This window comes from Cherax quadricarinatus, chromosome 2 (genome assembly GCF_038502225.1).
Source record: "Cherax quadricarinatus isolate ZL_2023a chromosome 2, ASM3850222v1, whole genome shotgun sequence".
In the NCBI taxonomy this organism is placed as follows: Eukaryota; Metazoa; Arthropoda; class Malacostraca; order Decapoda; family Parastacidae; genus Cherax; species Cherax quadricarinatus.
The window spans coordinates 22,545,337-22,568,497 of record NC_091293.1 but is presented as its reverse complement, the minus strand read 5'-3'; the positions used below and the strand labels follow the sequence as shown (position 1 = coordinate 22,568,497).

Sequence of the window (23,161 nt, the reverse complement as noted above, 5' to 3'; positions counted from 1 at the left end):
GGGGGTGGAGGGGCGGCTTTGTTGGCTCTAGACTGGCAGGGAGCATATGATAGAGTGGAAAGGGGAGCTTTGCAGGTTATACTTAGGAGACAGGGTTTTGGGGAGGAAATAGTCGAGTGGGTAAATACGTTGTACAAGGGGGCGAAAATGAGGATACAGATTAATGGGTGTATGGGGAGGGAAATTGCAATGGGAAGAGGCCTTAGACAGGGATGCCCCATGTCCCAAATATTGTTTGCGTGTTTCCAGGACCCCTTTTATAGAATGGTTGACCGTAGCTTATGTACGCCATGTGAGGGAAGTGTGGGGGGTGGGAGGGCCTGGCCGGGGTTAATTGGATATGTTGACGACACCACTGTTCTCATTCGTGCAGGGATGTCAATGAGAGTGTTGGACGAGGTGGTGCAATTATTTGGAAGTGCCACGGGTATGCAGGTAAATAGTGCGAAGTCAAGGTGCATGGGGTTGGGTTCTTGGGTGGGGGGGAGATGTAATGTTGTTAAAGAATGGGCGGTGTCTTTAAAGATTTGTGGTATTATTTATAGGGATGACATGGTTGCGGCGCGGGAGGAAAATTCGGATAGGTTATTGGAAAGGATCGTGGGGCGTCTAGGTGTTCTGAGACCCCAGCACCTAACTCTGATACAGCGAGTGATAGTCGTGAACATTTTATTGTATAGTAAGGTTTGGTATGTTGCAGCTGTGTTCCCAATTACAGGGACAGCGATTGCGGGGATACTAAGACGGGTGTACAAATTTTTATGGGGTTCACGTTGTGATTGGTTACGGAGGGAGGTTGTAATGTTACCTGTAAGTCAGGGTGGGTTGGGATTGTTGGATTTGAGACGGAGGGCTAAATGTGTGTTTATTAAATGGGAAGTGTTGCGTGAGGGTGTGAACGCGGGGCGTTTGGGAAGGATACACGACAGGCTGGGTATGTGGTATCGAGGAATGGAGTTGAGGGAATGTGAAATAGTTTTGAGGGCTGTGATGTTGGTTAGGGAACTGAGAAAGGTTCGTATAAGGGTTTTGTGTAGGTTACTTGTAGGTAGGTGTGTTGTCCCAGTTGAGGGTTTGTTCCCCATGTATGCGTGGAAGAGTATTTGGTTTAGATTTAGTAAATTGAACTTGCACACGAAAATCACTCACTACGAAAGCAAAAGACTTGGCAGACGATGCACCATCCCCCCAATGAAAAGCAGGGGTGTCACTAGCACGTTAAGAGACCATACAATAAGTGTCAGGGGCCCGAGACTGTTCAACTGCCTCCCAGCACACATAAGGGGGATTACCAACAGACCCCTGGCAGTCTTCAAGCTGGCACTGGACAAGCACCTAAAGTCAGTTCCTGATCAGCCGGGCTGTGGCTCATACGTTGGTTTGCGTGCAGCCAGCAGCAACAGCCTGGTTGATCAGGCACTGATCCACCAGGAGGCCTGGTCACAGACCGGGCCACGGGGGCATTGACCCCCGAAACTCTCTCCAGGTAAACTCCAGGTAAAACCTCGGGCGTGTGAGGTGATGTTTCGTTTTCTGCATGGGATCCTTCCGTCTGGTGAGATATTACGAAACAGACAGGTTGTAGAGGGTGGGGGGTGTGGTATCTGTGGAGGGGATGAGACAGCGTTCCATGTAGTTTACTTTTGTGAAGGGCTAGAGGAGGTTAGGTGCTGGTTAAGTAGGTTGGTACAGAGGGTGGGGGGCCGTGGGGTGTCGGTTTTGCGTGCTCTAAGTCTAGATATGGGTGGGTTAGACGAGGGTGTCATAAGAGCTTTAGATTATATCATGGTAGATTATATATATATGTCGTGGGTGATGAGGGGGAGAGGGGATAGTGAGGAGAGAAGAAAGGTTCTTGCGGTAACGTTCTATAGTACGAGGTGTCGTAACAGAGATTTGTATGGGAGGAGGTGGGATCAGGCTTTCTCAGAGGGGTATAGAATGCTAACGTTAGGGATTCTCGTAAATCTGTGATTGGAAATGAGTGAGTGAAGGGGTTTTCATAGGTTGGAGGGAGTCAGGGGGCAACAGCGGGCTCGCCTCCCTGGGGGGGGCGGTCGTGAGAGTGTTGTGAATGTGGGTTTGGAATGGTTTCCTGGTTTTCATTGGGACTTTATGGCATCGAAGTGTGGATGTAGAGCTCAAGGTCTCGTTATGGTAGATATAACACTTTCCAGAATGTAGGTATAATATAGTAGATTTTTTATGTATAATTATGATGTGTATCAGTCTTGTATAACATGATTCTTGAGAAATAAGTTCTTTGCGACATGAAGTGTGTTTTAGTTTGTTTTTATGTTACGTGCTGGGTTTTTGCACGATGAGATATACTTATATACTGTTTTGCATTGTGCATACAGTGCATCTGATTAATGTGATTTTGTGAAAATTTTTGTGTGTACGTGTGGGTGTGTGTGTGGATGTGGGTGTGGGTGTGTGGGTGTGTATGTGTATATATATAAATATATATCTCTTTCTATTGTATTGAGCCTTTGTCATGGGTCAGACGTTATGTAATACTTTATATATGCATGATTGATTCTTTTTAAAGTTTATAATTATGGTCTGTACCCTGATACCGGTTTGGTGTTCATGCATGTTCTTGATGTTAAATTTTAGTCTGTATGGTATACAGACATATCTAGACAGTTTAGTGACTTAGTCCATTTGTCTGAAATTTGTATATGGGTGTATTGTAACAGTATAGAGCTTGTTATTGTGTTCTAAGCTGTATTCTTTTTCTGTTTATTTGTATGTTGGGATATGTTCAGCTGTATTGTTAGGGATAAGTATGTAGATTATCTAGTCAGATTATGATGTTAGGTTTTGGTTTTTTGATTAATGTGAAGGATGGGATTTAACTGATATAACTTCTTTGTATATTTTATGTTCAAGTGTATTGAACCTTTGTCAGATGTCATTTATATGTACAATTTATATATATGCAAGGTTTTGTATATATGTCAATTCATGACCCTGTGACATGTAATTTTGTTTTTAGTTATGTTCTTGATGTAAGTTTTTGTTGTAATATCTTGCGAGCATGTAGGTACAATCCGTTTGTCAGTTAATTTGATTAGGTTCCATACTGTTTCTTTATTTTTATGTTAAACTGTATTGGTTTTAAATAAAATATAAAAAAAAAAATTACCCAACAAAAGGCTGCAGTTAGAATGATAACAAATTCTCACTACAGGCAACACACTCCACCAATATTCTAAACACTCAACCTACTCACCATACAAAACATCCATACTTACTTATACAGGGAGGTGTGCTTAGTCCCACCCTTTTCAACATTTTGATTAATGCCTTACTTAATGCCATGCCTAGCCAGCCCCATCATTATATGGTTAGTTTTGCTGATGACATAATGATTCACACTACCAGATTCTCCAACACCCAAAACATTCTTAATCATGTTTTAGCCTCGTGTCAGGACCTGGGGTTAATAATCTCAGGGGATAAAACAAAGATACTCAACAGGCGTCCTCCTCGGCAGAGAGGCACAGTTCGTCAGATCCAGTTGCATGATGGGTCTCTTCTAGAATATGTAAGCAGATACAGGTATCTAGGCTTTGAGGTTCCACTACTTGGACCTGTTGTAACGAGACTTTGTCGCCAATACAAAGAAAGGCTGAGAGCACTTAGAGTTGTGGCAGGTTTTCATCCCAGGTATGGAGCTAATGTTAAAATTGTGAAAATGATGTATCTTGCTTATATTAGATCATTGGTTGATTATGCAGCGCCACTACTTGCACTCGTGTCTGACTGGAAGCTTGGAGGGCTGGAAAAACTGCAAAACGAAGCAATGAGGATCATCCTACGATGCCCTCGTACTGCCAAAATTTTAAATATGCGGAAAGAACTTAATATTCCAAGCATTAGAGATCGTGTTACTGAAAGAAATATCCTCATTGGGGTCAATATGCTTAGGCTAGCCCATTCAAACCCCTGCACAGAAGCCCTCCAAACTTTCCTCAGCACTGGTGAACATCCTTCCAGATGGATCGAAAAAACTGGAACCGACCTCCGCATGAACCAGCTACATGATCTATATCAAGTTGGACAATAGAGACATTTCCCTGCTCCATGGGATATTACCCCATTCCAAACTACCATTCCTCCATTTCCCCCCAAAACTCTTCTTAAATCACAACCAAAGCTTCGTCTTGAAGCCAGACATGATGCCTTAAGCTGTATTGATAACTTAGTCACACAGAACAATCTTTCACAAATTATTTACGTCGATGGTTCTGTTCACCAGTCCACTGGTGCAGCTGGTAGTGCTGCTGTTGTCACACAGAGTGATGGCTCTCATAAAGAAATTGGAGCACGCATCAATAACTGGGCCTCTACCCTTCAAACAGAACTGTTTGCCATACTCCTTGCACTCAAATGTGTCCATGTATCTAAGGTTGACACTTTAATTGTAACTGATTCTCTGTCATCCATAAATGCTCTCAACTCATTAAGTATAAATTGTGGCATGCTTTTGTCAGAAGCCAGACATAGATATGGTAAGATTGTGGACAGTGGAGTCAGAGTGCACATGCTGTGGATTCCATCTCACATTGGTCTTCAGATGCATGATAGAACTGATAAATTGGCTAAGCTGTATGCTTTCAAAGAGGGGGTAGATTACAATCTTGGGTTGTCATTTAGCAGTTTGAGAACAATAATACGAAAAGAACTTCAAATGAACTTTATTGACTTAAGACTTAGGGAGATTGACACAAGTCAGTCCATCTATCATCATTCCATCATGCAGGAGGAGCCACATGTCTATGGTGCATCCAACAAGATAAGCAGACTCTTGGATGTCACTACTGCCCGGCTCCGGCTGGGTTACAAGTATCTTTGGCAGGTTAAATCACCACCACCAGATGTAGACCAAACGAAATGTAAACTTTGCCAGATGGACTATTGTCACACATTGCGTCATTATGTACTGGAGTGTGATAAAATTAATGAATTTAGAAACAACTCACTCAGAAGTGTTCAAGAAATGGCTAAGTATTTTATCCACAGTGGTATATTGCAGACCATTCTGGAGAAATACCCTGACTTTGCTAGCTGTAAATAAAGCATTACCACATGTGTGCATGTGTGCATGTGTGTGTGTGTGTGTGTGTGTGTGTGTGTGTGTGTGTGTGTGTGTGTGTGTGTGTGTGTGTGTGTGTGTGTGTGGGTGTGTGTGAGGGTGTGTGTGTGTGTGTGTGTGTGTGTGTGTGTGTGTGTGTGTGTGTGTGTGTGTGTGTGTGTGTGTGTGTGTGTGGTGTGTGACTCAACAATCAATATTTGCACCAATAACTCATTACAGTTGTGACCGGGTGTGGAAGTGTGAATTGCTCATTACTCTATAATTTGTTCATGATTGTAGCCAAAGTATAAACGTAAGTAACCATTCTACAGAATTCATTACCTTTGTAACTTGTGAGCTCATTACCTTTGTACCTAGTTCAGCTATCAAAACTTTGGGGGCCCAGTCCCTGGACCCATTACGTACCTCTGTAATCTGTAAATACCTTTGTAACTTGTCATGATTGTGACCAGACTTACCTGGAGTTCATTACCTTTGTAAATTGTGAGTTCATTACATTTGTAAATTGTGAGTTCATTACCTTTGTAAATTGTGAGTTCATTACCTTTGTAAATTGTGAGTTCATTACCTCTGTAACTTGCTCAGCTATCAAAACTTTGGAGTCCAGTCCCTGGACCAATTATGTACCTCTGTAATCTTTTGACTACCGCCCACAGGATGGGTATGGGGTGCATAATAAACATATTAAACAACTTATTACTGCACCTATTACATACATAGAACACTTAACTCTGATATTAACCCTCCCCTCAAACATCTCCTTGCCAACCTCAACAGAACACATGACCATAATACAAGGCACAGATCACTCTTTGATGTTCCTCGTGTCCATCTCACACTATGCAAAAACTCAATGCACATAAAAGGCCCTAAAATCTGGAATTCATTACCTGTAAATATAAAAGAAACACTACCTGTTTATAAATTCAAGTCTCTTCTCAAAGATCACTTACTCACCCAAAACCAAATAAATACTGAATAACTGAACCTTATAAATTGTATATCTTAAATGTTTCTCACAATTATATCACACAAATGTTAAACCTAGGACCCACTCTAACTTTATTATTTTTTTTAAATACACTACCTAACAGAATACTCCATTCAACTGAATGTACAGCAATGCAAGCAACCATATGACCTGTCTTTGTAATACTCACTTGTGCTTTATAGTTATCTGTTTACAATAATGTTTTATCACTGATTTCATCTTGGCTTAGTTAATCTTAAGTTAATTTTAAGCCAGCCCGTAATGCTATGCGTGTAAGTGGCTTTGGCATGCTGCTCTTACCTGTATTTTTTTGTACCTCTGTATGTGTGCTAAAATTTCTAAATTTCTAGCATGCGTGGTGGTGCGCCAGCATGCGTGGTGGTGCGCCAGCATGCGTGGTGGTGCGCCAGCATGCATGGTGGTGCGCCAGCATGCGTGGTGGTGCGCCAGCATGCGTGGTGGTGCGCCAGCATGCGTGGTGGTGCGCCAGCATGCGTGGTGGTGCGCCAGCATGCGTGGTGGTGCGCTAGCGTGCGTGGTGGTGCACCAGCATGCGTGGTGGTGCGCCAGCATGCGTGGTGGTGCGCTAGCGTGCGTGGTGGTGCGCCAGCATGCGTGGTGGTGCGCCAGCATGCGTGGTGGTGCGCCAGCATGCGTGGTGGTGCGCCAGCATGCGTGGTGGTGCGCCAGCATGCGTGGTGGTGCGCCAGCATGCGTGGTGGTGCGCTATCGTGCGTGGTGGTGCACCAGCATGCGTGGTGGTGCGCCAGCATGCGTGGTGGTGCGCTAGCGTGCGTGGTGGTGCGCCAGCATGCGTGGTGGTGCGCCAGCATGCGTGGTGGTGCGCTAGCGTGCGTGGTGGTGCACCAGCATGCGTGGTGGTGCGCCAGCATGCGTGGTGGTGCGCTAGCGTGCGTGGTGGTGCGTCAGCATGCGTGGTGGTGCGCCAGCATGCGTGGTGGTGCGCTAGCATGCGTGGTGGTGCGCTAGCGTGCGTGGTGGTGCGTCAGCATGCGTGGTGGTGCGCCAGCACGCGTGGTGGTGCGCTAGCATGCGTGGTGGTGCGCCAGCATGCGTGGTGGTGCGCCAGCATGCGTGGTGGTGCGTCAGCATGCGTGGTGGTGCGCCAGCATGCGTGGTGGTGCGCCAGCATGCGTGGTGGTGCGCCAGCATGCGTGGTGGTGCGCCAGCACGCGTGGTGGTGCGCCAGCGTGCGTGGTGGTGCGCCAGCGTGCGTGGTGGTGCGCCAGCATGCGTGGTGGTGCGCCAGCATGCGTGGTGGTGCACTAGCATGCGTGGTGGTGCACTAGCATGCGTGGTGGTGCGCCAGCACGCGTGGTGGTGCGCCAGCATGCGTGGTGGTGCGCCAGCACGCGTGGTGGTGCGCCAGCGTGCGTGGTGGTGCGCCAGCGTGCGTGGTGGTGCGCCAGCATGCGTGGTGGTGCGCCAGCATGCGTGGTGGTGCGCCAGCGTGCGTGGTGGTGCGCCAGCGTGCGTGGTGGTGCGCCAGCGTGCGTGGTGGTGCGCCAGCATGCGTGGTGGTGCGCCAGCATGCGTGGTGGTGCACTAGCATGCGTGGTGGTGCGCCAGCACGCGTGGTGGTGCGCCAGCGTGCGTGGTGGTGCGCCAGCATGCGTGGTGGTGCGCCAGCGTGCGTGGTGGTGCGCCAGCGTGCGTGGTGGTGCGCCAGCATGCGTGGTGGTGCACTAGCATGCGTGGTGGTGCACTAGCATGCGTGGTGGTGCGCCAGCACGCGTGGTGGTGCGCCAGCGTGCGTGGTACAAACGAACATACACCGTCAGGTTCTATTAATCAATATCAACCTTCCTGCCTAAAAGAAATATTACAGCGGTGACAGCAACGATGAATTTCTGTAGTGCTGAGTGAAGACATATTTGTCATGTAATATAATATAACTGTTGAAGAATATTAATAATACTCAGAAAAGAATTATAACAGAGGTTTATTGTCTGGTTCTGTGGCAACGGCTTCGGCTTCGCTGGAACACTGGAAAATTATTGAACTGTAAGTTTATTCAGGTACATGAACACTTTAATAGTTACATAAATTATCACATATAGTAACATATATGTAGATTACCCAGGATAATCCCAAAAAGTCAGACAAAGTGACTTATTTCCATTGGGGTCCTTGAAGATTTAATAAGAATGATAGAGAGTAGAGATTACATTGATATATTAATTGTGTATTTTATTTAATTAATTTTTGGGAGAGGCTACGTTTTAACAAGGAGGGAAATTGAAATCGATTAGTATTTAGAAGGGATGGTTTGTTGGTTGGTGGAGACGGCGGCCATTACTGAGTGTTAGTGAGGGTGAGGCTGATGCTCACTGCTACTCTGCCTCTTTACCAGCCACACAACACTAATATATTCTCTTAACTAAGGTAAACTTTATCTTCAACTTGTTAACTCTAAGTTAGAGCTAGTTATATGTACTGGAGGAGAGTGTTATGATTAATGTTATTACCCCCGCGTCCCGGCATGACCACCCACTCAACACTGTTGCTGGCCCACTCAACACTGTGTTGCTGACCCACTCAACACTGTGTTGCTGGCCCACTCAACACTGTGTTGCTGACCCACTCAACACTGTGTTGCTGGCCCACTCAACACTGTTGCTGACCCACTCAACACTGTTGCTGACCCACTCAACACTGTGTTGCTGACCCACTCAACACTGTGTTGCTGACCCACTCAACACTGTGTTGCTGGCCCACTCAACACTGTTGCTGACCCACTCAACACTGTGTTGCTGACCCACTCAACACTGTGTTGCTGACCCACTCAACACTGTGTTGCTGACCCACTCAACACTGTGTTGCTGGCCCACTCAACACTGTGTTGCTGACCCACTCAACACTGTGTTGCTGACCCACTCAACACTGTGTTGCTGACCCACTCAACACTGTGTTGCTGACCCACTCAACACTGTGTTGCTGGCCCACTCAACACTGTGTTGCTGACCCACTCAACACTGTGTTGCTGACCCACTCAACACTGTGTTGCTGGCCCACTCAACACTGTGTTGCTGACCCACTCAACACTGTTGCTGACCCACTCAACACTGTGTTGCTGACCCACTCAACACTGTGTTGCTGACCCACTCAACACTGTGTTGCTGGCCCACTCAACACTGTGTTGCTGACCCACTCAACACTGTGTTGCTGGCCCACTCAACACTGTGTTGCTGGCCCACTCAACACTGTTGCTGACCCACTCAACACTGTGTTGCTGACCCACTCAACACTGTGTTGCTGACCCACTCAACACTGTGTTGCTGACCCACTCAACACTGTGTTGCTGGCCCACTCAACACTGTGTTGCTGGCCCACTCAACACTGTGTTGCTGGCCCACTCAACACTGTGTTGCTGACCCACTCAACACTGTGTTGCTGGCCCACTCAACACTGTGTTGCTGGCCCACTCAACACTGTTGCTGACCCACTCAACACTGTGTTGCTGGCCCACTCAACACTGTGTTGCTGGCCCACTCAACACTGTTGCTGACCCACTCAACACTGTGTTGCTGGCCCACTCAACACTGTGTTGCTGACCCACTCAACACTGTTGCTGACCCACTCAACACTGTGTTGCTGACCCACTCAACACTGTGTTGCTGACCCACTCAACACTGTGTTGCTGACCCACTCAACACTGTGTTGCTGGCCCACTCAACACTGTGTTGCTGGCCCACTCAACACTGTTGCTGACCCACTCAACACTGTGTTGCTGGCCCACTCAACACTGTGTTGCTGACCCACTCAACACTGTTGCTGACCCACTCAACACTGTGTTGCTGACCCACTCAACACTGTATTGCTGACCCACTCAACACTGTGTTGCTGACCCACTCAACACTGTGTTGCTGGCCCACTCAACACTGTGTTGCTGACCCACTCAACACTGTGTTGCTGACCCACTCAACACTGTGTTGCTGACCCACTCAACACTGTGTTGCTGACCCACTCAACACTGTGTTGCTGACCCACTCAACACTGTGTTGCTGACCCACTCAACACTGTGTTGCTGACCCACTCAACACTGTGTTGCTGGCCCACTCAACACTGTGTTGCTGACCCACTCAACACTGTGTTGCTGGCCCACTCAACACTGTGTTGCTGACCCACTCAACACTGTGTTGCTGACCCACTCAACACTGTGTTGCTGACCCACTCAACACTGTGTTGCTGACCCACTCAACACTGTGTTGCTGACCCACTCAACACTGTGTTGCTGACCCACTCAACACTGTGTTGCTGACCCACTCAACACTGTGTTGCTGACCCACTCAACACTGTGTTGCTGACCCACTCAACACTGTGTTGCTGACCCACTCAACACTGTGTTGCTGACCCACTCAACACTGTGTTGCTGGCCCACTCAACACTGTGTTGCTGGCCCACTCAACACTGTGTTGCTGGCCCACTCAACACTGTGTTGCTGACCCACTCAACACTGTGTTGCTGACCCACTCAACACTGTGTTGCTGACCCACTCAACACTGTGTTGCTGACCCACTCAACACTGTGTTGCTGACCCACTCAACACTGTGTTGCTGACCCACTCAACACTGTGTTGCTGGCCCACTCAACACTGTGTTGCTGACCCACTCAACACTGTGTTGCTGACCCACTCAACACTGTGTTGCTGACCCACTCAACACTGTGTTGCTGACCCACTCAACACTGTGTTGCTGACCCACTCAACACTGTGTTGCTGACCCACTCAACACTGTGTTGCTGGCCCACTCAACACTGTGTTGCTGACCCACTCAACACTGTGTTGCTGACCCACTCAACACTGTGTTGCTGACCCACTCAACACTGTGTTGCTGACCCACTCAACACTGTGTTGCTGACCCACTCAACACTGTGTTGCTGGCCCACTCAACACTATGTTGCTGGCCCACTCAACACTGTGTTGCTGGCCCACTCAACACTTGCTGACCCACTCAACACTGTGTTGCTGGCCCACTCAACACTGTGTTGCTGGCCCACTCAACACTGTGTTGCTGACCCACTCAACACTGTTGCTGACCCACTCAACACTGTGTTGCTGACCCACTCAACACTGTGTTGCTGACCCACTCAACACTGTGTTGCTGACCCACTCAACACTGTGTTGCTGACCCACTCAACACTGTGTTGCTGGCCCACTCAACACTGTGTTGCTGGCCCACTCAACACTGTGTTGCTGGCCCACTCAACACTGTGTTGTTGACCCACTCAACACTGTTGTTGACCCACTCAACACTGTGCTGTTCACACACTCAACACTGTTGTTCACACACTCAACACTGCATTGCTGACCCTCTCAGCACTGTGCTGTTCACACACTCAACACTGTGCTGTTCACACACTCAGCACTGTGTTGTTCACCCACTCAACACTGTGTTGTTCACCCACTCAACACTGTGTTGTTCACCCACTCAACACTGTGTTGTTCACCCACTCAACACTGTGTTGTTCACCCACTCAACACTGCATTGCTGACCCACTCAACACTGTGCTGTTCACACACTCAACACTGTTGTTCACCCACTCAACACTGCATTGCTGACCCACTCAACACTGTGCTGTTCGCACACTCGACACTGTGCTGTTCACACACTCGACACTGCTGTTCGCACACACTACTGTGCTGTTCGCACACACTACACTGCGCCGTTCGCACACTCGACACTGTGCCGTTCGCACACTCGACACTGTGCCGTTCTCACACTGGGCACTGCGCCGTTCGCACACTGGGCACTGCGCCGTTCGTGCACTGGGCACTGCGCCGTTCGCGCACTGGGCACTGCGCCGTTCGCGCACTGGGCACTGCGCCGTTTGGGCACTGCGCCGTTCGCGCACTGGGCACTGCGCCGTTCGCGCACTGGGCACTGCGCCGTTCGCGCACTGGGCACTGCGCCGTTCGCGCACTGGGCACTGCGCCGTTCGCGCACTGGGCACTGCGCCGTTCGCGCACTGGGCACTGCGCCGTTCGCGCACTGGGCACTGCGCCGTTCGCGCACTGGGCACTGCGCCGTTCGCGCACTGGGCACTGCGCCGTTCGCGCACTGGGCACTGCGCCGTTCGCGCACTGGGCACTGCGCCGTTCGCGCACTGGGCACTGCGCCGTTCGCGCACTGGGCACTGCGCCGTTCGCGCACTGGGCACTGCGCCGTTCGCGCACTGGGCACTGCGCCGTTCGCGCACTGGGCACTGCGCCGTTCGCGCACTGGGCACTGCGCCGTTCGCGCACTGGGCACTGCGCCGTTCGCGCACTGGGCACTGCGCCGTTCGCGCACTGGGCACTGCGCCGTTCGCGCACTGGGCACTGCGCCGTTCGCGCACTGGGCACTGCGCCGTTCGCGCACTGGGCACTGCGCCGTTCGCGCACTGGGCACTGCGCCGTTCGCGCACTGGGCACTGCGCCGTTCGCGCACTGGGCACTGCGCCGTTCGCGCACTGGGCACTGCGCCGTTCGCGCACTGGGCACTGCGCCGTTCGCGCACTGGGCACTGCGCCGTTCGCGCACTGGGCACTGCGCCGTTCGCGCACTGGGCACTGCGCCGTTCGCGCACTGGGCACTGCGCCGTTCGCGCACTGGGCACTGCGCCGTTCGCGCACTGGGCACTGCGCCGTTCGCGCACTGGGCACTGCGCCGTTCGCGCACTGGGCACTGCGCCGTTCGCGCACTGGGCACTGCGCCGTTCGCGCACTGGGCACTGCGCCGTTCGCGCACTGCGCCGTTCGCGCACTGGGCCGTTCGCGCACTGGGCCGTTCGCGCACTGGGCCGTTCGCGCACTGGGCCGTTCGCGCACTGGGCCGTTTGCGCACTGGGCACTGGGCCGTTCGCGCACTGGGCACTGGGCCGTTCGCGCACTGGGCACTGGGCCGTTCGCGCACTGGGCACTGGGCCGTTCGCGCACTGGGCACTGGGCCGTTCGCGCACTGGGCACTGGGCCGTTCGCGCACTGGGCACTGGGCCGTTCACGCACTGGGCCGTTCGCGCACTGGGCACTGGGCCGTTCGCGCACTGGGCACTGGGCCGTTCGCGCACTGGGCACTGGGCCGTTCGCGCACTGGGCACTGGGCTGTTCGCGCACTGGGCACTGGGCCGTTCGCGCACTGGGCCGTTCACGCACTGGGCACTGGGCCGTTCGCGCACTGGGCACTGGGCCGTTCGCGCACTGGGCACTGGGCCGTTCGCGCACTCGGCACTGGGCCGTTCGCGCACTGGGCACTGGGCCGTTCGCGCACTCGGCACTGGGCCGTTCGCGCACTCGGCACTGGGCCGTTTGTGCACTCGACACTTGCATGCTGCCCGTTCGCTCAGCACTTTTGTTATACACTCGACATGTGAGGAGTGTTGCTCTCTCACAGCTCCTGGCAGGGCCAGGAGCTGTGAATCAACCCCTGCAACCACATATAGGTGAGTAAACTCAAAGATACCATAATATCCATAATTTATAGACGAAACCTTTTTTTATGAAGTTACACCCAAACATGCTTTTTCAAGTCAATGTACAGGTCATGGAACATCATGATGATAATACAATGGAACCTTGACTTAAGAGTTTCATCCGTTCCGTGACCTAGCTCGTAACTCAATTTGCTCGTATATTAAATCGATTTTCCTCATTTAAGTTAATTGAAATGCAATTAATCCATCCCAGCGGCAAGACAAAATATTTTGATGCAACAACTCTAAGGCTCATTTGTCTATCACAATTCATCTATGACATAATAAACAATATAATTAACAGATAAACATGATATATGCTCTAGAATGAATAAAATAGGCCATAATATGACGATTGATGATAGTTTGTTTTGTTTGATTGCTGAACTTAGTTGACACAATTTGCTTTAATTCCATTATTATTATTATTATTATTAATTTAAGGAACTTAAGCTTACTCATTATTATTATTATTACAGTGGAACCTCAAAAATCGTTATTATTATTACAGTGGAACCTCAAAAATCGAACTTAATCCGTTCCAGGAGCTAGTTCTAAATTCAAAAAGTCTGAAATTTGAAGCAATATTTCCCATGAGAAATAATGGAAATACAATTAATCTGTTCCAGAAACCCAAAAATATTCACAAAAAAAATACATTTTATAGAGATTAATTACAGTTTTACATACAACAAATACTATAGCTTTTAATTATGTATTACCGGGAGTTTACCTGGAGAGAGTTCCTGGGGTCAACGCCCCCGCGGCCCGGTCTGTGACCAGGCCTCCTGGTGGATCAGAGCCTGATCAACCAGGCTGTTGCTGCTGGCTGCACGCAAACCAACGTATGAGCCACAGCCCGGCTGGTCAGGAACCGACTTTAGGTGCTTGTCCAGTGCCAGCTTGAAGACTGCCAGGGGTCTGTTGGTAATCCCCCTTATGTATGCTGGGAGGCAGTTGAACAGTCTCGGGCCCCTGACACTCATTGTATGGTCTCTTAACGTGCTAGTGACACCCCTGCTTTTCATTGGGGGGATGTTGCATCGTCTGCCAAGTCTTCTGCTTTCGTAGTGAGTGATTTTTGTGTGCAAGTTCGGTACTAGTCCCTCTAGGATTTTCCAGGTGTATATAATCATGTATCTCTCCCGCCTGCATTCCAGGGAATACAGGTTCAGGAACCTCAAGCGCTCCCAGTAATTGAGGTGTTTTATCTCCGTTATGCGCGCCGTGAAGGTTCTCTGTACATTTTCTAGGTCAGCAATTTCACCTGCCTTGAAAGGTGCTGTTAGTGTGCAGCAATATTCCAGCCTAGATAGAACAAGTGACCCGAAGAGTGTCATCATGGGCTTGGCATCCCTCGTTTTGAAGGTTCTCATTATCCATCCTGTCATTTTTCTAGCAGATGTGATCGATACAATGTTATGGTCCTTGAAGGTGAGATCCTCCGACATGATCACTCCCAGGTCTTTGACGTTGGTGTTTCGCTCTATTTTGTGGCCAGAATTTGTTTTGTACTCTGATGAAGATTTAATTTCCTCGTGTTTACCATATCTGAGTAATTGAAATTTCTCATCATTGAACTTCATATTGTATAGTAATACATATAAAATAACATTTTTACTTACCTTTATTGAAGATTGGTGATGGCATCTGGAAGATAGGGAGGAGGAGAGAGGGAGTTGGGGTTAGCTTTTGGAAGGAGAATTCCCCTCCATGAGGACTTCAGGTAAAGCCCTCTCTGGGGTTACTTCCCTTCTGTCTTTTAATGCCACTAGGACCAGCTTGAGTCACTGGACCCCTGTCTCACAAAATAACTGTCCACAGTCCTCAGTTTCTGGCGCCTCTTTAACATTTCCCTAAAATGGGACATGGTTCTGTCACTGAACTTGTTGCAAAGATGGCTTGTTTCAGCTTGCTCATGGTGGTACTTCTGCACAAACATTTGGACATCATTCCACTTGGCACAAATCTCCTTAATCTTTGAAGAAGGCACCTTATCCACTCCCTATATTAACACCTTTCGCAACATCAGCTTCCTTGATTTGTTCTTTCTTTGACAGGATAGAACCGATGGTTGACTTGTTTTTCCCATACATCCTGGCAAGCTCAACAAGTCTCACACCACTCTCATACTTCTGTATTATTTCCTTCTTTACATCTATGGTGTTTCTCACTTTTTTTACCACAGGGGTACCACTAGCAAGTTTCTTTGGGCCCATGGCAGCTTATTTCACAGTCCCACAAGCACTAAACACAACGAAATAATCGTAAAATGCGTGAATGAGTGTTAGTGTTCACTCAAGCATAAACAAAGCTGGACTGCTCACGGCGCCGACGCGGACAGAGCGGGCGGCAGACAGGTCCCGTACCCGGCGGTCCGAAAATAGGGGAGTGTTCGATAATAGGGACACAGTTTGTCCGAGAAAATGGTCCTATTTTTGAAACGTTCGGTATGTGATACTTTCGATTTTTGAGGTTCCACTGTATTTTTATACAATATAATACATGCGTAATAATAATAATAGCAAGAGCTTCAGAACGCCACCAACTCGGTGCACTGTTTACCTCGGTGTGGGAGTATTAATCTTATGCTTTGCTTAACATTTTTTAGTACCTCGGTGTGGGAGTATTAATCTTATGCTTTGCTTAACATTTTTTAGTACCTCGGTGTGGGAGTATTAATCTTATGCTTTGCTTAACATTTTTTAGTACCTCGGTGTGGGAGTATTAATCTTATGCTTTGCTTAACATTTTTTAGTCATTTGGCCAAATTTTGTTTTTGTAAACATGGGCCCTGAAAGTAACTGTAAAGGACAGTGCTGAGAAGAAAAAGGATGATTTCCATGGAATTGAAGCATGAAATCATAGATAAACAAGAGAGTTGTGCAGGTTTTGGGTTGAAGGGGAAGTGGGGAGAACTGGATCGTAACTCAGATGTTGGCTCGTAACTCAGAGCAAAAAATGACCGAGCAATGGCTCGTATCTCAGAAAACCTGTATGTTGGGACACTCTTAAGTCAAGGTTCCACTATCTTTATTTCTACAGTACATGTACAAGGTATACAGGCCTATCTGACATCAGTGACATACTACTATATAGAAGGCCTCTTGCTATGCTGAACATTTTGGGCAGATTAGGTCAGTTTTGTTCCAGGATGTGACCCACAGCAGTCGACTAACACCCAGGTACCCATTTTATACTGGTGGGTGAACAGGGACAGCAGGTGTCTTATGGAAACACATCCCTAATGTTTACCAGCCATACTGGAGATTCGAACTCTGGACCTCCGTGTGAGCTGAGTGCACTAGCGATTGATGAATGTATTGTGTGTGTTGTACACACTGTGCTGAGGAGATGAATGGTACATTGCAGTAGGTATAGAAGACAAGCAAATACTAGGACATATTTACATATTACAAAACATTTCGGTCTTGGGACCTTGATCACTTCAGAAGTGATCAAGGTCCCAGGATGGAAACGTTTTGTAATAAAAATATGGGTCCATTCTAGGCAGGTACAACTCACATCCACTAATACTCTATCTACCTGGAGTCTACCTTGTATGTATTCTGGGGGTCAGTGCCCCCGCTGACCTGACCTTAAACCAGACCTCCTGGTGGATGACCAGTCTGTTGGTGCCTACTGCATGCATAACAAGAAGTACACCATAGCCTCGCTGTTCACAGTACTGTCAGAAACACTGCCGGAACAAACGTAGAAGTTTTCAAGAGGAAGCTTTACAATTTCCTCTGCCAATCAGGCTTCGATGGATATGGTGGCTAGTGGTCTGCCACAGACAGCAACCTGGTTGATCAGGCATGCATTAGGCAAGCCTGACGTAGAGCTGGGCTTCAGTAGAAAAACTCTTGAAACCCATTAAAGGTATATAAAAGGAACTGAGTTTAGGAACTTGTTCAGTTTCCTCTTACAGTCAGTATATATACATATGTGCTTTAGCCAGTCTTTGTAAGGAAGGTTTCTGATACATGGGAAGCATAAGCTAAATAAATAATCAAATACATATTCTGTAAATTCACAGTATAATAATCATTCATCACCATCCATCAATCACTACCCAACACTTACACGAAACAAAACCAGCTCATCCAACTCTATCCCTGTTCTTCCAGTTGTCCTCAAACTCCCATTATAATTCTATAAAAACCTAATAAACTCTGTTTCTTCACCATCTCTTAAAATTGCTCCATAGCCTGATGACATAGAGCCAGTTTGAAACTGATTAAGAAATCCCAATTAACTTTAGATCACTGAATCAGTTGTAAGAATTAATGCATACTTTAAATTGTACGTAGTACTATTTTCATGTAGCTACAGCAATATCTTGCATAATACGGTTAAAGAGTGTCAAAAAATTACTGTACTGTGCAATACGTACCATACTGATCAACGTATTGTTATAATGTGTTTTAAGGTAATGCATTCCAACAGTACGATTAAATGCATTGGATTGCAAAAATATTTAGCAGTTTCTTTAATGTAAACCAATGCACATGAAACTCCTGCATACACTTGCAAATAAAGAAATTACAAAAGATAAAAATGTTAAAATAGTAATACTAAAGACTTTTATTATAGTTGTTAATGACCAGTGTACCATACATACAGTAAAGAAAGTTAATTTTTATTTTGAAAAAGTTGAACAGTGTAGTTTGTATAATTTTTTCTTCTATTTTTCATCATTATTTTTATATCATCAAATATCATTTTGTAACACTTGCCTAACTCTAATGCCTCATTCAGTGTTTGGATCTGCATTCATCATGAAATCACAAACATCTACTTTCACAGTTAACCCTTTCAGGGTCCAAGGCCCAAATCTGGAGTCACGCACCAGTGTCCAAGAATTTAAAAAAAAAAAATTTATTTTTTCTTATGAAATCGTAGAGAATCTTTTTGTGAAGGTAATAAAACAAAAAGTACGAAATTTGGTGGAAAATTGACGAAATTATGCTCTCGCGAATTTTGATGTGTCAGCGATATTTACGAATCGGCGATTTTGCCGACTTTGACTCCCATTTTAGGCCAGTTACATTATTCCAATCAACCAAATTCTTAGCTATTTCACTAGTATTACTTCTGTTCTATCGATTGAGCACAAGAAATCGTCAAGTCAACTGTTTCAACTACAAAATAAAGTGATTGGAAATTGTTAATTTGGCCAATTTAACACAAAGTTCAAAATATTCCAATTTCAAAATAGGGTCCAGAATGAACAATGTAGGCATTCCTGGCACTAAACTAACATTTCCTCTGTTCATTAGTTATGTTTTGAGGCTTTACAAATAAATTCCATTTTGATTTTTTATTCACATAATGAATTTTTATTCACACCAAAAAATAGAAGATTTACTGCTATGCAATACTGTAATAATTGTATAAATATCATCACCATATTTGTGAATGTATATTAGACCCACCAGCTGACGTGTATTAGACATGTGAGGTCGTTTGTTTACTCTTGAATATCGGCAAAAATTTAACATTTCTGCTACTTTGAGCTCAGTTTCAAGCCATTTCCAGTGCTAAAACCAATCAAAATCATCTCTATTTCTGTAATATGTCGTCCATTCTATCAAATGAGACCAAGAAATCGCAAATACAACTATAAAAAACATACGAAAAAACACTGCAAAGTTTTAATCGAAAAATCATGATTTCATTTTTTTTCTCTCATTATACACAGTGTGCTGCAGGATCTGTTTTATGTGGTGCACACATACCACATAGATGTATTCTCTCATATCTAGGCCCAAATGTACCACTCACAGTTTATCAGAGTGAGCTGAGCTCATGGCGTAGATCTACGGTTTGGACCCTGAACGTAAAGCCGTAGATCTACGGGACGGACCCTGAAAGGGTTAAGGTTAACCCTTTCAGGGTCCAAGGCCAAAATCTGAAGTGGTGCAACAGTGTCCAAGAATTTAAAAAAAAAAAAAAATTATTTTTTCTTATGAAATGGTAGAGAATCTTTTTGTGAATGTAATAAAACAAAAAGTACGAAATTTGATGGAAAACTGACGAAATTATGCTCTCGTGAATTTTGATGTGTCAGCGATATTTACGAATCGGCGATTTTGCCGACTTTGACTGCCATTTTAGGCCAATTACATTATTCCAGTCGACCAAATTCTTAGCTATTTCACTAATATTACTTCTATTCTATCAATTGAGCACAAGAAATCGCCAAGTCAACTGTTTCAACTACAAAATAAAGTGACCGGAAATTGGTAATTTGGCCAATTTAACACAAAGTTCAAAATATTCCAATTTCAAAATAGGGTCCAGAATAAACAATGTAGGTATTCCTGGCACTAAACTAACATTAACTCTGTTCATTAGTTATGTTTTGAGGCTTTACAAATAAATTCCGTTTTGATTTTTTATTCACACCAAAAAATAGAAGATTTACTGTTATGCAATATTGTAATAATTGTATAAATATCATCACCACATTTGTGAATGTATATTAGACCCACCAGCTGGCGTGTATTAGACGTGTGAGGTCGTTTGTTTACTCTTGAACATCGGCAAAAATTTAACATTTCCGCCACTTTGAGCTCAGTTTCAAGCCATTTCCAGTGCTAACACCAGTCAAAATTATCTCTATTTCTGTAATATGTCTTCCATTCTATCAAATGAGACCAAGAAATCACAAACACAACTATAAAAAACATACGAAAAAACACTGCAAAGTCGCTGTTTTAATCGAAAATCATGGTCTCAGTTCCTCTTCAAGGGGGGCTCCTTGGCGTGGTGAAGAGGCTCTTGGTCTGAGGAATTAGACCTATCGGTCTTCTTCCTCAGACCGAACCTAATTACCCCCCAATCTCCCCTCCCCTATCCCATCCTCCCCATCCTCCCCTTTTTCCTTTCCTCCTCCTCCTCCCCACTCCTCCCTTTTGCCCTTCCTCTTTTTGTCCTTTGGGATTTCTCCCACAGGCGCGCTAGTTCCTGGGTAGGAGAAAGGATACCGGGGTCCATCCCATTCCGTTGAGGTTCTTAGCGGTGGCGTAGTTTGCCGTGGAATCTGGATCGCCTGGGGATGTCCCGATCCCTCTCCGGTATCCCGCAGTAGCTTTGGGTGTCTTTCGGGCGACGAGTGTATCTCTGGAAGCCACCTTTCGGATTCCGGGGGTGGTGGCCGAAGGAGGTATGCTTTGTGGCGGATATCCGGCCGCCCTCTCTTTTGTCCACCGAGGTAGCTCGGCAGATGTGAGGTTGCTATCCCGGATTGTTAGTTTACTAGCATGATGGGTAGGGTATGGCACGGGTTCCATGCTGCATCTGCGCTACTTGCGGTGCTGAGGTCCTCTTGGGCGCGGAGGGAGATTTCTGGCCCTTTCATTCCTCCTAGGAACTATCCCTCCCCGGTCCCCCCTTTTTTTTTCTTTTTTTTATTTTTATTTTCTTTTCTTCTTTCTTTTTTTTTCTTAAAAACAAAAAGAAAGAAGTAACCTAACCATGGCAGCCCTAGTCCATGAACCTGGTACCCCCGGGCCCCTTCTTGATACCGCACCCCGTTCTGACCCCGCCTCGTCTTTGGACCACTCTTCAGACATTCCTCATGCCTCTGTACCTATTGCCGGTGCTGTTTCCTCACCCGCTTCAGGTACTGAGGCCTCGACTGACTCCTTCGATTTATCAGACCTTCGCTCTCCTCTGACTATGCTTCCGGCCTCTCCCTCTACGGTGCGGCAATTTTCAAATCGCCGACCCGTTCCACGTCGGACCAACTCTGGTCCCACGCCTAAACGTCAACGACAATTACCTGCTGATGATACTTCTCCACCTTCACCTTCTCGTTCTTCTCAGAAACGATCGACACGTCCTTCACTACCTTTCCACGCTCAGTTTCAGACTGAACAGTGGACTAAATTCTTCACTTTATGACCAACTTCCTCTACTGCCTATCTTTCTGACCATAGTATTGGCAAGGCACTCCTACGCCATGTTGGTAAAGATATTTCTTTTCATGCTCTTAAGAGCGGTACGCGCATCATTACCGTACAGAATGCTACCCAGGCTCGTGAGCTCTCTCGTCTTTCCCATATAGATACTGTTCCTGTCACCCTTGAAAAACATCATTCCCTCAATTCTTGTAGTGGTACCGTCATTCTGCCCCATACCATAGTTCAACAAAATTTCCAGACATGTGGCACCGACATTCTAGAACAGCTGGAACTCCAAGATCTCCCAATCCTCAAGGTAGACACTTACGTTCTTCCTGCCCGTGGGCGGAGACTATACCCTAGCAATGTGGCTCGTTTAACTTTTGACAGCCGAGAACTCCCATCCTCAGTTTATATAGCAGGACATCGGTTACAAGTTCGAAAGGTGATCCCTACACCACAACAGTGTAGAAATTGCTGGCGATTTGGGCATCCAGCGAAATATTGCAGATCTATCGCCGAATGCCCAGTCTGTGGTGCCGATGACCATTCTAATACGTCTTGCAATCGATCTCCCTCTTGCCTTAACTGTCATGAGGCTCACCCTTCGTACTCTCGCTGTTGTCAGGTCTATTTAAACGAGCGGGAAATCCGTTACCTCAAAGAGACAGAAGGTCTCCCTTATGCCATGGCAGTTTCTCATCTCCGCCTCCAAGGGAGACTCCCACGTGTTTCTTATTCCCGTGTTTCAAAACGTCCCCCCACTTCTGGTATCCCATCTTCTACACCCACCTCTGTGGTTACCTCTCCCATAATCACTCCTGTATCTAATCCTTTTGCTGTCCTCGGCTCAGACGTCCCTACTTCAACGCCTCAGTCTAATCTCGCTTCTTCGAGTTCTCTCTTACAAGCCTCAGTATCGACGAGACCTCGTACGACACCTCTTCCCAATCGTCCCTCTACTTCTCAAAAGTCAAAAAAAGGTCCGGTAACACCTCCTACCCATCTTCCACCTCCTCATTTTACCCTCCCTGTCTCTGTCTCTAGTTCTTCCCCTCTCACTGGCTCAGTTACAAGTGCAGAGGTTCACCCTCCTCCTCGTAATGTACCTTCCTCCCCTGTTCCCTCCCAAGTTTCTTCCTCTTCTGCCACCTCCCAGGTTCCTGTCTCTTCTGTCCCCTGCCACGCTTCTCCAGTTCCCTCCACCCTTTCGCCCCCCCCTACCTTGGTACAGTCCAATACAGTTCCAATCTTTACTCATCCTCCCCCTACCATTCCCAATATTGTCTCCCATACAACATCTCTGAATTCCGAAACGCTTGAAGCAATCTCTGAATATATTGCAGAGACCAAACCATCAATGGACACTGATCCACCTTCCGCTCTTTCTCTCTCCTCTGCTCCATCTGCGCAACTCCTTTCTTCCCAGCGCACCGTTCCTTCGCTGCTTGAACATTTTCCACTGCCTCCGCATGTGGACTTTTCTAACCCTTCTAGTCCGTAGGAACCCTTACCTGCGGATTTCAAGTATCTTTATCATTGCCAATCATGGCCTTTTTACAGTGGAATATACGCGGCCTCAGGGGTAATCGGGGTGAGCTTCAGATGTTACTCTCCCAGTTTGCCCCTGTTGGTGTTTGCTTACAGGAGCCAAAATTACACTCTGCTGTTATTTCTCACATCTCGG

General features: G+C 47.0%; 1 protein-coding gene across 2 annotated transcripts in view; it reads left to right on the top strand.

The window, feature by feature from the left end:
* Positions 1-8,369: 8,369 nt before the first annotated feature.
* Positions 8,370-23,161, top strand: part of LOC128693601 (zinc finger protein on ecdysone puffs) — a gene marked incomplete at its 3' end in the record, with an annotated part of 206,026 nt that continues 191,234 nt past the window's right edge. For both annotated transcript variants that reach the window (XM_053783400.2, XM_053783399.2), the window contains 1 exon segment: positions 8,370-8,501.